The sequence below is a fragment of the Enhydra lutris genome, unplaced genomic scaffold (assembly GCF_002288905.1).
Source record: "Enhydra lutris kenyoni isolate GAN:26980312 unplaced genomic scaffold, ASM228890v2 scaffoldscaffold68, whole genome shotgun sequence".
Lineage (NCBI taxonomy): Eukaryota > Metazoa > Chordata > Mammalia > Carnivora > Mustelidae > Enhydra > Enhydra lutris.
In genome coordinates, this window is record NW_019154152.1 from 9414613 (window position 1) to 9431700 (window position 17088).

At 37.8% G+C, this 17088-nt stretch overlaps 1 pseudogene; it reads left to right on the top strand.

Annotated features, from left to right (window-relative positions):
* The first annotated feature begins 12276 nt into the window (after nucleotides 1-12276).
* Nucleotides 12277-13222, top strand: LOC111159304 (annotated as a pseudogene).
* The last annotated feature ends 3866 nt before the right edge of the window (nucleotides 13223-17088 follow it).

Genomic DNA, 17088 nt, shown 5'->3' on the forward strand with positions numbered 1-17088 from the left:
CTGAGCCACCCAGGCGCCCCATATTTTGGATTTTTTATTTTAAAAAAATCATCGTGCAAACTAAAGGACTTAAACTAAATATCAAGTGTACATTTCTCCCTCATTTTTCCTCTAAAAAGCCACAATATCTGAAGAATTTGATAAAGAAAAAAGGTCTTGTTTTTTAATCGAGAGGCTCAGATGCTCTGTATTGGGAAACAGCATTTAAACTCATACTAGATACAAATCAGGGCTGGTCATTTTAAAATAAAAGGTATTATGAGTTGTCAAATGCTCAAGTCAAATTACAATACCTGGAATGAGACAATAAATGTCATTCTAGGAAAGGCATGCGGCGCTGGCAGCGTGTTGCCCACCAACAGCACCAAAGCCATATTCTCCACCTTCCTGGTGACAGGCATACCTAGTCTGGAGACTGTGCACATCTGGATCTCCATACTTCTGTACCATATTCTTCATTACCTTGGTGGGGAATGTGACCAACTTGGCAGTTATCCACAGAGAACAGACCCTCCATGTGCCTATGCTCCTCCTCCTGGCCATACTAGCTGCCTCTGATCTGGGTCTGTCCCTCTTCACTTTCCCCAAAATGCTGAGGATCTTCTTGCTGGGTGCTTGAGAGCTCAGCTTCTCTGCTTGCTTCACCCAAATGTTTTTATTCACACTTTCCAGGATTTTGAGTTGGCTATCATACTGGCAATGGCCTTCAACCACTATGTGGCCATTTCTCACCCATTGCATTATTCTTCCATTCTCACCGACAGTGTAATAGGTTTGGCCATTGTAGTGTGAACCTTGACTGTACAGGTACCTCCGCCTATCCTCTTGAGAAGGCTGTGCTTCTGTCATTCCAATGTACTATCTCATTCCCACTGCCTGCATCCTGACATTATAAAGCTCTCTTGTTCCAGCACCAGGATCAATAGCATCTTTGGATGTGGTATTGTCCACTATGGGACTTGATTTTCTTTTCATTCTCTTTTCAGATGCCCTGATACTAAAAACTGTACTGAGCATTGCATCCTATGGTGGCCGCGTCAAGGCTCCGAACACCTGCATTTCCCACATCTGTGCTGTGCTTCTCTTTTTCACACCCATGATCTTCCTGTCTGTACTGCACTGCTTTGGCCCAAAACTTCCCTCACATATCTACATGACCATGGCTAACATGCATTTCCTCATTCCTCCTGTGATGAACCCCATTGTGTATATGGTGAAAACCAAAGAGATAGGAGATAAAATTCTGAAACCCTTCATCAAAAAAGGCCAGAATCCCAAGTCACATTTATAACATGAATGAGCTCTAGCCTTACAGAGAAAGAACGTTTCATGAAACAAAAACCTTGCTGATATTCCAAATGCCCACAAAGATTCTGTTTGATTGACTCTTTTGAATTACACGAAATATTGGGCTGGGAATCCTGTAAAATGATTTCTATTCTCTGATTTGAAATGTGCATTGAACAATAAAAATTATTTAGGAAATTGAAAGTCCGAAATAATGGACTTTTGTCATTATTTTTTAGTCCCAATGGTTCACATGTTTTAGTCAGAGAAGTTTGTAGTCTCATAGCTCATCATGGACAGAGTGAATAAAGTACTTTTTGTTATCATCTGTATATATATCACCCTTGATGTAATGAGAACTTTTTAGTGAATACCAACTCTGTCCTTGACTCTTTGAGGAACTGGAGATATATTACGGAATTAAACAAAGTTCTTGCTTTCATAGTGCTTTGTTTTCTTGATGATATTATTTTCGAAGTAAGGAGTAATAGGAAAGAAACAAACAAGTGGAAATCTAATACTGTTATTGAAAAAAAAAAAAAAACCTAAAAACCATGAAATTTCCAGGAGGAACAATCTCTACCTAAATTGGATTTGCCGACATTTCTCTTGCCAGGCTCCAAAAATCATCATTTGGGAAAAATATAATGTTTAATTCCAGTATGTCAACCTGTAGTATCACATTCTGTATTTCAAGCATGTTCACTCCTTGGCTTCTCAGCGTCCAGACTTTGGCCTTGACGTCTTTAGTCCCAAATCCCTCAAACCCTCACCTTCTCTCCTTCCACGACAACCATCGATTTATCATCTTTCATATTCACTATGGATCACCCACATTCCAATACTCCAGGAAAAGCTCCATCAGTATTCATTCCTCCTTGGTTTTTATACATTGTAGTTGTAAACTTTGGAATCAACTTAAATATCTTGTATTTTCTACTCTAACTTACACCTGTGCTTTTGAGTTCTCCCTAAGAATAACATGAGATTCTTCATATTGAAAGGACTACAAATTAATGATCTTCAATTCATTTGGTTTTTCAGTGTCTGAATATATATTTTTTAAACATTTGGTGGTGTTTTTCATGATCCACAGTTACAGTTTTAAATGTTTGCAGCTTTCTCCCAGCCACTCACACTTCACACCAGACCCTTTCTTCACTTTCACATACATAAAGAATCTATGTCTACATAAGCCATCAAATTTTTCCTTCCAGTATTAGAGAAAGAATGCAATCTTTTTTCAAAGAGGGTCAAACGATCTCATCTCTGAAATGCATTTCTTTTAATATTACCTGAGATACTCAGTTTTGCCCTCCACCCCAGTCTCTTTTTCCCATCTTGTTTACATTGTTACTATTATTGTTATGAAATATTTCAAGCATAAAAAGATGCAAAGAATAATACAACAAACGGAGATGTTTAATACAACAAACAGAGATGTTTGTTGTATTTTCTACTGAATTATAATATTTTACCTTAATTTGGTCAGAATTTTTTTAAAGACTTTATTTATTTGAGAAAGAGTGCAAGAGAGCATTAGCAGGAGGAGCAGCAGGCAGAGGAAGAGGCAGGGAGCAGGGAGCCTGATGTGGGGCTCAATCCCAGAACCCTATGATCATGACACAAGCCAAAGACAGATGCTTAGCTGACTGAGCTACCCGGGTGTCTCTGAGTCAGAATTAAAAAAACAAAAACAAAAACAAGTTAAATAAGCAAAATATATAGTAAAATAGATACACAGATTATATATAATAAAGAGAACATTTACAAAACTAGTAACTATTCCTGTAACCTGGGATCTTAAGCCCATACTGGGCCACCCAGGTGTCTCTCAACATTTTTAACCTTACTTTTAGACCTTTTTTCCTTCTGTGGTAAGCTGAATGTTGGCCCACCAAATATCTTGACATCTTATCTTGTGAATGAATATGTTACTTTACATGACAAAAGGAATGTTACAGATATGTTTAAGTTAAGGATCTTTAAAATGAGAAGATTATTCTGAATTTTCTGAGTGGGCTTGATGTTGTCACATAGTTCCTATAAGAGGGAGGCAGGAGATCAGAAAAGAGAGAAGATGGAATATTGGTGGTTTTAAAGATAGAGGATTGAGTCCATGGGCCAAAGAATGCATATCTGGGGCACCTGGGTGGCTCAGTGGTTTAAAGCCTCTGCCTTCGGCTCGGGTCATGATCCCAGGGTCCTGGGATGGAGCCCCGAATCAGGCTCTCTGCTCAGCAGGGAGCCTGCTTCCCCCTCTCTCTCTGCCTGCCTCTCTGCCTACTTGTGGTCTCTGTCAAATAAATAAATAAAATCTTTAAAAAATGCAGATACCTCCCAGCAACTAGCAACTACAAACTAGAAAAGGCAAGACAACGGATTGTTCTTCATAGTCTCCAGAAAGAATTTGACCTGCAGATACATTGATTTTATCCCTGAAAAATCATTTTATAGGTTTAACCTCCAGAACTTTAAAACAACAATATTGTATTGTTTTATACCATTGGGTTTGTGTTAATTTGTTATAGTAGCAATAGGAAATTAATACACCTGCCTTACCAAGCATAAATTTATTATGTTACCTTAATTAGAATCCTTAGAAATAATTTTATCTAATAATTCCTTTTCCACTAGCTGCTTTGCAACAGTTTAAAAAATTATTTAAGACTCTCTCTTCATAAATTAATTCTTACCTAACATATGGCCATCCCTATGTACTTGATCTGTTTTCCCCCTTTGGCTCATAAACTACTTGAAAAAATATGCATTAATTGTCTTAATTTTCTCCCTCTTGTCAATTTAAAAATATGTGTATTATGGTGGAGTATAAAGCTGCATGGAAATAAATGAGTAATTTAACAAAAATTTTTATAAAATGAACATCCATGTAAATATCATCTAAGGAAAGAAATAATAAATTATCAAGACCCAGATTTTCTCTGCAGCCTTTCCTGAACATAATTTCATCATTGTAATCACATTAAAAGCCAGTATGCTGACTTTTATACTACTTATTTCATTGATTTTTTTTATATTGTGACTACTTAAGTATGCATCACCAAACAACATATTTTGCCTATAATTTAACTGAAGTAAAAATAGTTTCCTCTTCAACTCCATTATAATCAAAATTTGCCCCTACTATTTCATTGCAATTTCTAGGCCAAAAGATCACCAATGAATCAAAAAACCAAATCAAATAACCTATTCCAAATTCCATCTCCTCATCACTGGATCTTTCATCAATATTTGGCACTGTTGACCACTCACTTATTTTTCAATATCTGTACTTTTTGGCTCCTCTAATGCTTCTTGATTCTGATTATTCTCTGATCTCTTTGAATAATTTGACTCATTGCATTTTCTGGCTCCACTTCTTTTGCTAATTCCCTGGCTATGAATGTTGCCATATCAATCTCAAACTCATCCTCTCTCCTGAATTCCAGAGAGGTTCGCACATCACTCCTGGAGAATTCCCTTTCTATGCTATATGGAAATCCTAAACTCAACAAAGCCAAAATAGAACTTACTGATCCTTCTCCACCCTCAACTGCAAATTCTTCCTGCTTCCACATTTGTGTTCTCCTTTTATGTACATGGCATCTCCATTCACTCCCTCACTTCAGCCAGAAACAGAAACCAAATGCCACATGTGGTCCTCACTTTCCCTCACTTGTAATTTATAATCCCTTGTCAATATCGTAGATTCTATTTACTTGATATTTTTTTACTACTTTTACATTTCCACTCCTCCTGCCTCAATTTAGACCTTAATAATTAAGTAGACCATTTAACCATTCAGTTGGTTGGTTTCCCTGCCTTCATTCTCAAATGACTCCAAACAGAACTGAAAATAGCTTTCAAAATCTAAAGAAGATTGTGTTGTAACACTTGTTTAATTAAGCTTTTCCATTACTTCTCTTCACTTTCAGTTTAGTCGTTGCTCACAACTACCACTATTAATCTTTGATAATTTTCTAGCTCAAAATGTTTGTTTCTGATTATATGCTAAATTTCCTGAAATAAATGAGCTCCTTTTTTAACCACCTGCTGTATCTCTAACAAATTACTACAATTTTTCCAGTTATATTCTCTTCCTTAAATACTCTTCTTATTAAATATCCATAGTACAGTCCATCTAGTTTTGAATTAATATTTCTAGTCATCTTTGTGTTATGCCATCAAGGATTAGAATTATGTTTAGGTCACATTAAAAGCTACTCATATTTCAAACATGCTGAATGAAAACATTTCCAACACATGTTCATTGGGTTCAAGGTCATGGCATACTCCTGAAAATGCACAAATCCCTACAAGGAAAGAGGTAATGCAACCGATTACTGTTTCACTAGTTCTTGCTCATTTCTGTAGCCATGTTGACAGATGGCCCTTGACCAAACTCTAAGAATAATCCCCTAGAATGTTCATATAGTTTCTCAGTAAAAATGTTATTATATATGTCCAAGCAGTAGTTCAATATGAACCAGGTTGGTAACATATGTTAGATAAACATAGAATTTGTTATGTGTACCTGTTGCCTGATTTAGAATCTACATATACCAGTCATGTGACAGATGTGTACCCACGTTACTAGCCTGCTTTAAGAACTCTGGACTCCATAACTCAAACAGGCTTCCCTGGAAAGAGATATCTCTCATGTGTTCCTGAAGTTTGTGGCTACAGCAACCCTTGTAAAAAGAGAGGAAACATTTGGAAGCCTATACGTGGCCTCTCTTGCCTTTACTCTGTATGCCTTTGTGCTGTTCCTGCACAGTGCCCTTTGCTATACTAAATTTTAGCCATGAGTATAAACTTGTGTTGACTTATATAAATGCCTCAGTGAATCACTAAGTGGTTTTGGCATTCCTATATGATTCCTCTATGTCATACCCAATTTGGTCCCTACTTCAATTTCCCAGGCCTTTCCTGGCCAGATCCATGCTGCCTCTGACCATAGTTTGCATCTTATAGCACTCTCTTTCTATCCTCAGAACAAAATCCAGGACCTTGTCATATGTTCTGGTGAATCCTTTTTAATTTCCTTCATCCATTCCTCAGTAAATTTGAAAATCTCACTTTGAGGAGGTAGGGAGTATGAAAAGTGACAGCATGAGAGAAAAGTCAGTTGTGTGCTATTGTAACAAAGATCTATCAAAGCAAAATGAATTTGTCTTGGAAGAAATCTATTAATACTATCATTCATGAAAATAGTGCTGTAGATATTCCACTCTCACCACCCAAGATATGAATAATTTAAAGAAAAAAACAAAAAACAAAAAACCTACTGAACTGGGAGTGGGGGTTAGGGAGGAAAAGGATTCTATGTCCTAGAGATCTGAATATGATACAAGATATTTCTGGGGCCAAAATATTGGGGTCTATGTGATGACTTTTATCTTTAAGGGACTACAAAGTCTTAGACTGGTAACAGAAGAAAGGAAGCTTGAAGTAGAACCGGCTATGTGTTCTAAGTTAATATAGTATATCATCTGGAAACATGGCAAACACTCACAAAGATTAGCAAGACTTCTTTGTCTGGCACATGCACATTTGATGCTTCTCTGAGATCCTATACCACAAGGATTGGGTGTGAGTCTCACTGGAATTCGTTGTGAGTCTCCAGAACCTGCTTTATAAACCTGCTCACTTGGCACTATGCTCAAGGCAGGGAGCCTCATGAGGTCCCAGCTGCATAACAGTTCACAGAGCTCATGTCCCTGCCCTGGTGAGTGATAGAAGCACCTCAAACGAGGTTACCTCAACTCCTGTTGTATGCATATTTTGGATGGAAGAAATCCATGGACTAGAGAAATAATGGACTATCTTAGATACAGTTACAAACTATGTATGAGGATCTCTGAGATGGGAAGGACATTTCCTGGAGGTTTATAGCACCTCTATTCCTCTTATACAACATATTTTATAGTTTTCAGGAAAAAATTCCTGGCCCCTTTTTCCTTACCCAACAATCACCCAATTATTTCCCTTAGAGTTTAAGATCAACTATCAGGTCAAACATCATTTATAAAGACATGTATTGGGTAATCCATAAATAATTGATGTACGAAAAACAAGAGAGAAGAAGATAACAAAGGAGGAAAGAAAGAAGGGAGGAAAGAAGGGAAGGAGGGAAACTGGAAATCTGAGATATGATTTATAATTCCCACATCACATTGTAATAGAGACAAACCCAAATATTTACTAATGACTTTCCCAGGATGAAGAGTTATGTGGAGTTCTTGTCTTAAATGAGATAGTTTAAAGGACTGATAATATTGAATCTAGGCTACAGGATTTTTGAAAAGCAGAATAGTTCTGCATTCACACTTTTTAAAAAGTTTTTATTAAAATTCCAGTTAGTTAGCATACAGTGTAGTATTACTTTCAGGTGGGCTATATGGTGATACAACACTTCTATACAACATCCAGTGCTCATCACAACAAGTGCCCTCCTTAATCCCCATCACCTGTTCCACTCATCCCCACCCACCTTCCCTCTGGTGACCATCAGTTTATTCTCTCTTATTACAGTCTGTTTCTTGAAGACTGAAGAACTGATGTGACTTAGTTCATGTAGTGTTTCTCAGGGCAGTGCAAACAGCTCCAGGACTCCATTTTTGTGGCTATTGTGCTTTGAAGCAGTATTTACAAGTTTAAAGATCTGCATAGCCAAAGAGCCCCCTGGCATTGCATCAAAGAACATGGTAGTGTTTCTTCGCAAATTGTATATTTTGGGGGGCACCTGGGTGGCTCAGTTGTTAAGTGTTTGCCTTCAACTCAGGTCATGATCCCAGGGTCCTGGGATCTAGTCCCATATCGGGCTCCCTGCATGGCAGGAAGCCTGCTTCTCCCTCTTGCAGTCTTCCCTGCTTGTGTTCCCTCTCTGGCTGTCTCTTTCTCTGTCAAGCAAAAAAAAAAAAAAAGAAAAAAAAATTAAATTAAGTTAAAAAAATTGTATATTTTTTAAAAGATTTCTGGAATTCAAACTTCCACTACCTTCTACAAATATTAGGCACTGTTCAACAGAATGTCATCTGCACTCAGTTTATAATGATGAGACAACTAAAGAAGAAACTAGAGAGAATTGTGTTATCTGCAACTAATGAATCACTGAACATTACAGCAGAAATTAGGGATGTATTATATGTTGGTTAATTGAACTTTAAGAAGAAAAAGAGAGACAGAGAAGAAGAACATTGGCCCTAGCCTTTATCTAGAGGTGTCCTGCCTTCCACTCCCTGTTAATGCCTGTCATTTTAGCATTTTTTATGATCAAATCCAGGCAGTTTGTAATGTGCACCCCTTCTCCATGGGTAGACGAATGCCCACATTATATAGCAACTGCTTACTAAATATTAAACATACAAAAATTCTTTAGGACTATGGGAATAAAGGAAATACCCACTGGCTCATTTCATCAGATGAGAACGCAGGCTGGAATGCTTGAACGCAGGTAAAATCTGAACTATGAATCACGTAAGGGCTTAGAATACTTCTCCAAAAAAAAAAAAAAAAAAAAGAATACTTCTCCAGCTTGCACAAAAAGCAGTGCAGAAACATACATTTCCTTAATTTCTTAAATATCACAGTAGAATAGCTTACTTTCTGAGACAGAGAGTTTCACATTCATTTTAGAGGTGCTGCAGACTCAGTTTAGTGGGAATTGGACAAGATGACCTTGAAAAATCTTAAAAGTTTGCTTCTTTTTGTTTTTGTTTTCTGGCAAAGCTCAAATAAAGAGAATACCATTTTTACTACTCACTTTGTGACCATAAACATCCTGCCAGATGTTCATGTGGGAGGGATATTTTGCCCATCCGCTCACACTCAGCAGAGGACGGCATGAGGAAAAACAGGCAGAGAAATGCATGCTTCCCACCTCTGCTGGACTAAACTCTAAGCACCATGACTAGTCTGTTAGGATGCTTCTCTCTCTTCTCATACTTACTGCCACAGTTATCTCAAATGAAATTATGCTCTTTGGATAATTATTCTCTATCAGAATTTGGCTTTATAAACTCCATTATCTCTCTGCAAATTCCAGTAATATGCCTGACACATAACAGACTTTGAATTATATTGAAAAAATATAGTTCATGCTATCGACAAAATGTAGTATCTGCTACTGTCTTCATTTTCTGCTTCCCTGTCTCAGGCAATTCCCCAAATCCCTAGAGTCTGTGATTCTTCCCACCATGCCTTATGTTTTGTGAGCATCCGCTGTCTTTGGAGGATGGAAGTTTGCCTTCCTGAGGTTCCTACACAGCTCAATACCGAACTCTAGACAGAATCAGACACATAGGTGGAATCCATCCCTATGCTTGAAAGTCTGATCGTAGCAGCCTTTCATTTCTGACATCCTTAGAAGTTAGAGTCAAGGCAAAGACTTCCAACAGCCCCAGAGACTTCCCATCTGTGAATTGATCACCAGCTTATCGCATATCATCACATGTCTCCCGAATACAAAATTTTCTTCTTTCCCATTCTTGTCTTGTTTCAGGAATGGATTTTCTATTTTATTCATAATGGTATGTTGAATATTTTCCCAGGAATATTAATGCTGAATCGCAGATATTTTATTTTGATTAATGATGATTACGTCTCTGCATTTATGAGAATTTTAGTGTATTATTACGGGGTGGTGCTTTTCCTTTTTTTTGAAAATATGCTGTGGTTAACAGCCTATAGGTAAAACTTGTTGAGGTAAATTGATGGATACAAAGTGTATGCATTGAGCACCTCACCCTCTATAATCAAAGTTCAGAGAGAGTTTTTATTAGAGCAACAAAGATGATGACTGGTACTCACCCAACCTCACCTCTCCACAGGTATAAGCACAGAAAATTCCAGTCCTCCCCTTCCTACTGCAGATCCTTTCTCAAACCCGACAGGACAGCCTCTGCCTTTTGCCTTTCTTGTAGGTGGTTATCACTTTTTCTTCCTCCACAACCCATCCTATACTAATTGTCAATATTGATTTACTGTTCAATTACCATGTTGCTTTGATTCTGACATGGTTTTCACTTTTCACAGAATTTATTCTCTGGGTTTTTCTTAGACAGATGGTTAGTCTGTTGAAAGGGGAGTGTAGGTATTCTTCATGACTTTAGAGGACAGTATTATAGTTAGTGTACAAAAAGGGAGAACATGTTAAAAACTTCCATTGTTAAGAGAATTTTCCTAAGATGTGGGGCGCCTGGGTGGCTCAGTGGGTTAAAGCCTCTGCTTTCGGCTCAGGTCATGATCCCAGTGTCCTGGGATCGAGCCCTGAATTGGGCTCTCTGCTCAGCGGGGAGCCTGCTTCCTCCTCTCTCTCTGCCTGCCTCTCTGCCTACTTGTGATCTCTGTCAAATTAAAAAAAAAAAAAAAAATTTTCTTTTTTTTTGTTTTAAAAAAAAAATATTTTTTTAAAAAAAAAAAAAAAAAAAAAAAAAAAAAAAAAAAAAAAAGAAGAAGAGAATTTTCCTAAGATGTTAGTTAAGAAAATCGTCATTCAATGTGAGCTTCATGTATGTGCTCAAGTTTCTTTTGAACTCTATGTACTCAGATTTCACACTGTATTCCTTTCTTTAATAATTGACTTTGAAGTTACCCAAGATCATTTTTTAAAACATTTATATATAATGTATTATTTGTTTCAGGGGTACAGGTCTGTGACTCATCAGTCTTACACAATTCACAGCACTCACCATGGCACATACCCTCCGCAATGTCCATCACCCAGCCACCCTATCTCTCCCATCCCCTCCCCTCCAGCAACTCGCAGTTTGTTTCCTGAGATTAAGAGTCTCTTACTGATATGAGGAATTTGAGAAACAAGACAGCAGATCATAGGGTATGGGAGGGAAAAATGAAACAAGATGAAAACAGAGATAGAGATAAAACCAAGATCATTCTTTAGAAAAGTGAGTTGTGGGGACTCAATTAGTTAAGACTCCTGGTTTCAGCTGGGATCACGATCTCAAGGTCCTGGCATCAAGCCCCATGTCAGGCTTCATGCTCAGTTCAGAGTCTGCTTGTCCCTCTCCCTCTGCTCTTCCACCTGCTCACTCTCTCTCTTTCTCTCCCCGGGATAAATAAGTAAAATCTTTAATTTAAAAAAAAAAAAAGTGAGTTGTGGAGAGAAGAATGTTGATCCCAGTTGGGATCTTTTATCTGTCCCATGGTCATCCATGAGTGCCCTCATGGATGTGTTTTGTGTTGGCCAGTGGATTACTAGACCTCCAAAGACGTAAATTACATATTGTTTGTTTTATATTACTTAAATTGAGTGCACAGTAGGAGCTCAGTAAATGTGTAATGCCATTGAGAATATATGTATTTCCAACTGCAAATATTATCTACTCTCCATCTTCTTCCTTTCACACTTCTGTCCTAGCTCTCCAGCACTTTTTCAGAGAGTGATAACAGGGACTAAAAAGGGATTTAATCCATTAGACAAACACATCAAGCCCAGTCCCTCCTGGTGTCTTCTTGTCACAGGTACTACTTTTAAATCTCTTTCAGAGAAAAAGATATATTTGGTGGCATCAGAGTTCAGAGTCAGTATTAACATTCTTGTACTTGATTTTCTAACTTCCAAGGAACCATTAAATATAATTATCTTTATCTAGTTCTCTTTAGAACCCATTTTCTGGTATTAAAACTAATCTAGCTTATGCATCTGTATCCTGTACTCTCACCACAGTTTCCCTTTCCGTTTCTCAAACCTTGAAACATCTTCAAATGAGGAAGGAGTTTTCTCTGTTAAAGGCACAAACAGCCCCCTGAAAACTAGGGCAAGCCTCCGAGAAGAAAGACAGCATTTGTACTCTAGTGGAACCTCTAAAAGAATGAGATTCAGTGGTGGAAGAAGAGGAGGAGAGTGATATTACTCGGCAAGCATGGGCCGTGGGTGCTGTGGGATGAGATGCTAGGAAAATGCAATGAAAGAATAATTTTTTTGCCTTCTTTGTAATTTTTCCAGGGCAAGCTCTTCCCAAAGTTATGGTAGTTCTTAATAACAGTAATGCCAGCAGCTTCATCTTCATACTGATGGATCTCCCAGGATTGGAGGCCGCTCATTGCTGGACAGCTATCCCTGTCTGCTCTGCCTATATTCTCTCTTTGTTGGGCAACATCACCATAATGTACATGGTCAAGTCTGTTCCCAGCCTCCACACACCTATGTAACTCTTCCTATTCATGCTTTCAATGGCTGACCTGGGCCTCTCAGCTTCTACGCTGCCTTCAATGGCAGCTGTCTTTCTCCTAGGCCAGAGAAAGGTAGGAGCTGCAACCTGCTTTCTGCAACTCTTCTTCATCCATACATTCTCAGTTATTGAATCAGCTGTGCTCTTGGCCATGGCCTTTGACTGCTGTGTGGCTATTCAAGAACCCTTACGCTATGCCACCATCCTCACAACCAAGAGCATTGGGGCCATTGGGCTGGCCATTGTGACCCATAGTGCTGCTCTCCATCTGCCCCTGCCTGTGCTCCTTGGCAGACTGCAATTTCGGCCCGTGAATGTTCTGTCTCATTCATACTGTGTTCATCCTGATGTCTTAAGGCTAGCCAGTTCTAGCACTCTTCTAAACAGTGGCTTTGGGCTCTTTGCCATGCTCTCCACACTGGGGTTGGATGCTGTACTCATTCTGCTCTCCTATGTGCTAATCTTGAGGACAATATTGAGCATTGCTTCCAACACTGAGCGACTCAAAGCCTTTAACATCTGCATTTCCCACATCTGTGCTGTATTACTATTTTATACCCCACTGGTCAGCCTGTCGATAATCCACTGTTTTGGGAAAAGGAAGCTACCAGCTCAGGTATACATGTTTCTCTCCTATCTGCACTTTATTGTTCCTCCAGTGCTCAACCCAATTGTCTACAGTGTCAAAACCAAAGATTCAGGTATGCATTCTGAAGATGCTCCATCCAAGAAAACTCTGAGTCACAGAGATGAAATATTGGTTGCTATAGTCCATCTTCCAACTGAAGACATCTCGGAGAGGGGGCAGAGCATATAGCTCCCATCTGATGTATCAATCAATTAATTATTCAAAAACATCAATTGAAATATATTGAAATGTGTTTTAACATATACCTTTTAAAACAACACCTGTTTAATGAGAAAAAACATGTTGCTCATTCTGCAAAAATCAATATCAGTCTGTAAAAGACTCAGATTATTATAGAGGAAACTGACAGGATCTTGAGAGAATATCATTAACATGTAAGAACAAGCAGATTAGAAGAGTGGAATTCAAAGAAATCTAAGACGTCTCCAACTAAAAACCTAGAATTTTATTTATAAATTAAACTCAGGAGGACTTCACTTGGTATACCTTCTGAAAATTTGGCAAATATGTAAAATCAAAATGTTTTTCTTGTGATTTGCATAATAACTGTAGATGTGGGTTACACTAGAAAATCTAAACCAAATGAAATACTTCAAAACTTTTAAATACACTTAAAGAAATAAAGACCTTAATTATCATAATAAAATGTGTCCCAATGTGACTATTAGGCAGTTCAGTATGTTTTTTAATATTCCATGATTCATGAAGGGTGGACACAGCCTCCAATCTTCACCAGCCCTGTGAATGAAGTTGAATTTATTGTCTCATCATTATATCTCTTGTATACATAAATGTAGCTTCAAAATTATTAATCCATACTCCTGCTGGAGACAAATTTACCACCTTGAGTGCAATGTATGTGTGCAGTTCCGTATCATTAAACTTACAAAGCCCAGTCAAAATACCATTTTCTGTGAACCTGGTGGTGGGTATTAAGGAAGGCACATATTGCATGGAGCACTGGGTGTGGTGCATAAACAATGAATCTTGGAACATTGGAAAAAAAAAATAAAAGAAAATTACAAAAAAAAAGAAAACAAAGAAAAATAAAACAAAACTAAAAAACCATTTTCTGAAATTATTGAGATCAGCTCCATTTCCCTTTATGCCCTTCAGTGAGATTGTGTCATATATTTGTAATACAGGTACAATATTTTTTCATAGTCAGCCATCTATCATGGGATCTCCCAACATTTTTTTTTCTTTTTTAAATTTACATGCAGCAAAGTTCACACTTTGTGGTTTATAATTTTGAGTTTTGTTGAAGAATATAGTCATGTTTAAATAAGCTAATGAAAGAAAGCTTTCGTTTCGTACCCCCATGGGGCTGGATTATGTATACACACACACATATACGTATATACACATATGTACATATATATGACTGCTAATGTTCATGTTTCTCTTTACATGTGCAAATGTATTTGTCATAAGTGTTTTAAAGCTCTTTTCCTCTAGTTCCAGAATCTCTGTTCATCCTGAATCTCTTTTTCTTTCTGTTTTACTTTATTCTGATTATCTTCTGCATTTTATTTGTCTTTTTTTTTTTTTTAATGTGGCCATGGGCACTGCAAACGCTATGTTATTGGGAATCTGGGTCATAATATCTTATATAAAGAGAATGTGATTTGACCTGGCAGTCAGTTAAGTTATTGGAGTCTCATATTCATGTTTTTACATCTTGGTTTTTGGCCTTATTAGGGTTGATGCTTATTAGCCCTCTTTCTTAGGTTACAATATTCCTGCCTTCCATTCACCCTGTTGGTGAGAAAGATTTCTACTACACGGTTATAGAAATGGGTGAAAGCATGGCACTTGACACTGGAAAGATAAAACTGATAGCAGTTTATTGGTCATAGATACTCAGAGACTAGAGAAAGAGGAAACTGCATGCCAGGCATGGGGCACACAGGGGTGGCACTTGGAGACAGAGTGAACAAACAAGGGGCCATGGGAGACAGGTTCTGTAGTAACGGCTGGTGGGGTCATCCCTCTCATTCCCACAGGATTTGAGTGGCTTGTTTGAATAATTTCATCGGCTTACAGGAAAGTGAAAGCCATTAGTTGGAGTGCAGCTGGTTTGATTGCTGGGAGGAAGCCCTTGTCTGCTGGATGCGGGGTGTATCTGGAAGAGCAGGGAAGCTCATGGGTAGGCTTTCTGATGCACTCCCAGTTTCAGATGCCAAAGCAGCATATGATATTGAATCAGTTTCATGAAATCAGAAACCACACCACATACTCCCTCTTCTTATGGCGTGGCACTTCTAGGGTTTCAGGTCAATATCCAAGGTGTTCAAAGAGCCTCTCTCCCTTGTTGGAACTCCATTGTGTCCCAGTACTGAATGAACTCCAGAATCTGTAGGCAACTTATAGCCCACTCTTTGCCTCAGAGATGTTCTCTGCCAAACTTTTCAGAATCTTGTCCTGTGAATCTGAAGTTTAGTACTTGGTGAAAACCTCAAGTGGACACCTAAGCAGATTTCTAGGACTTCATGTCTAGTAGGTGCCCCAAATTTTGATCCCTCACGGCCTCTAAAATCACTTCTGTCTTCTTTCCCTCCATTAAGGAGAGAGCTGCTCTCAATTTGCCTTCAACTTCCTTGTCTTAGTTTGTGTGTGTGTGTGTGTGTGTGTGTGTCTTTTTTTTTAATTTTAATTATATTTTTTCAGTGTTCCAAGATTCATTGTTTATGCACCTTTGCTTAGTTTGTAAAGTGCAGTCTGGCAGAAAGCCTAGAAGGTTATGGAATTTACACCTTATTTTCTTTATCACAAGGAATCACACCTCTGTACTGTCTGTTTTTCAGTATCTGATATATTTTATATATATCTTGCCCAGAGTTAGAGTTGTTTTTCTGTTGGAATATGTCAAACATCCATTTCTTCTTTAGGACATGTAACATTCAGGTTGAAAGCTTTTGGGGTCTCACTATTTTCTTGCATTCATACTCAAAGTTTTGACAAATGTGTGTGCTTACAAGAGCTGAGCTTTTTTGTTTTGCACTTATATGGTGAAACAAAGAATTTTACAAAACAGTCTTTTGGGTGGGGAAGTATGAATTATCTGCCTGGGTTGTGGCAGACAACCCAGTTGTTGTGGCTAAATTTTGATTTCTATTCTGTTTATGTCCATTTATTTTCTATTTTTATTTTCCTCTAAGTCATAAAGTTCTTCATTTTATTGAATTTTTATTATTTCTGTTGCAACAATAGAAAGTTTCTTTGTTGCATTTGTACGTGTATCATCATCATCATCTAACTTATTAAGTGCTTAATGTGTGTTTTTTTTAGGAATGATAGTAATTGATTTTCATATATTATATTAAACTCTCACAATGTTATTATAAAATAATAATAAAATAGTAGGTAATTATTCAAGTATTGACAAACATGATTATGTTTTTAATGGAGTTCCTGATTTAATCCTCACAGTAATATTGTGCATTAGTTTCTTTCACTATTCCAGTTTCACAAGTGAGGAAACTGAGAGGTTTGATTCAGGTCTTTTTGATGTTGAAGCTTGCACTCTCAAAAGCTAATTGCTTTTTAATAATATAAGAAGAATCTGTAACTGAGACAGACTTGTATTCCAATCAGGATAGAGTCTTACAGCCAGCCCATTTGAAAACTTCTTTGGCAGTGACATGGTTAAAGCTATTTGCTACCCCAAAGCCCATGCTGCCTATTATATTAATCAGGGGATGCTATCCAGGAATATACCCTGGAGGAGGGTGAGAAATGTCTTCAGCTCTTAACTCCTTGTGGGTGAGTCAATAACATGGGGTTTGGAGAGGAAAGGGGTGAAACCATTCGCCAAGATTCCTTGTTAGTGTTCATTAAAAAATAGAGTTAATATGATGTAAGGCCCTGAAAAAGAACTATATTGAGGATTTAGAGGAAGAAAAATTGCTCTTTATCATCAGGTACCATCTGGGAACTATTGGATACATTTACTGA